Below are 1,782 nucleotides of genomic sequence, written 5' to 3' on the forward strand. Positions count from 1 at the left end.
ATATATCACTATCATATCTAATGTATATGATATATCACTATATGATATATCACTATCATATCTAATGTATATGATATATCACTATCATCAGGGGGGAGGTTTGGTTGGGGGTCCCAACAGGACAATGACCCCAAACACACCTCAAAAGTGGTAAAGAATGGCTAAATCAGGCTAAAATGAAGGTTTTAGAAAGGCCTTCCCACAATCCTGACTAAAACGTGTGGACAATGCTGAAGAAACAAGTTCATGTCAGAAAACCAGCAAATTTAGGTGAACTGCACCAATGTTGTCAAGAGGAGTGGTGAAAAATGTGCACAGAAGCTTGTGGATGACTACCAAAAGCGCTTAATTGCAGGTAAACTTGCCAAGGGACATGGAAGCAAATATGAACATTGCTGTATGTATACTTTACACCCAGCACAGTTGCTCACATTTTCAGTACACCTATAAAAGAAGCAAACTTCATGAATGTTTTTTGTGAGCAACAAGTATGTGCTCCAATCACAACATCACAAAAAAGTAAGATTTGTAGAAAGTATTGGGAACTATACCTGTGGTTCCCCCACAAGGTTGCAACATTGTTTGTTAAAACTGTCTGCTCTCATTTTCTCGCACATTTGACCCTCTCATGCTGTGTACCAACACCCTGTCCTCCTCCTGTCAGGCCTGCTGTGTGTGTGTGTGCGTGCATGCATGCGTGTGTGCGTGCGTGTGTGTGTTCTGGCAATGCTTACTTAATGGGGACACGGCTCTGTCTACACAGTCACCTGTAGGGGACCTCTGATGGTATGGGGACAAAAAAACTGGTCCCCTAAAAGGAAACTTTTTCAAATAATTGTCAGATCTATTCTGCAGATGCCTAAGTGATTTTTAAGCTTAAGCTTATATATATATATATATATATATATATATATATATATATATATATATATATATATATATTTTTTTTTTCACTTGGGACTTCCTGTGGGCTGGATTGTGGATGCTGGCAGGTGGACCACAGCCTGTGGGCCGTACTTTGGGGAACATTTGTGCAAACATCCATCCATCCATTTTTTACCGCTTGTCCCTTTTGGGGTCGCTGGAGCCTATCTCAGCTGCATTCGGGCGGTAAGCGGGATACACCCTGGACAAGTCGCCACCTCATCGCAGGGCCCCTTGTTTAAACATTTGAAAATTAAAAATGCATTTGTATTGGAAAATATTTCATTTGATGATGTTAATTAATGACACATACATTGTATTTCATTGTATGGCTAGTAATATGGAGTATGACATCATCAACATTGGTTAACAGTATTTAGTATGACATCATCAACATTGGTTAACAGTATTGAGTATGACATCATCAACATTGGTTAATAGTATTGAGTATGACATCATCAACATTGGTTAATAGTATTGAGTACGACATCATCAACATTGGTTAATAGTATTGAGTATGACATCATCAACATTGGTTAATAGTATTGAGTATTACATCATCAACATTGGTTATAGTATTGAGTATGACATCATCAACATTGGTTAACAGTATTTAGTATGACATCATCAACATTGGTTAATAGTATTGAGTATGACATCATCAACATTGGTTAACAGTATTGAGTATGACATCATCAACATTGGTTAATAGTATTGAGTATGACATCATCAACATTGGTTAATAGTATTGAGTATGACATCATCAACATGGGTTAATAGTATTGAGTATTACATCATCAACATTGGTTGACAGTATTGAGTATGACATCATCAACATGGGTTAACAGTATTGAGTAT

This window comes from Nerophis ophidion, linkage group LG12, assembly GCF_033978795.1.
Source record: "Nerophis ophidion isolate RoL-2023_Sa linkage group LG12, RoL_Noph_v1.0, whole genome shotgun sequence".
NCBI lineage: Eukaryota > Metazoa > Chordata > Actinopteri > Syngnathiformes > Syngnathidae > Nerophis > Nerophis ophidion.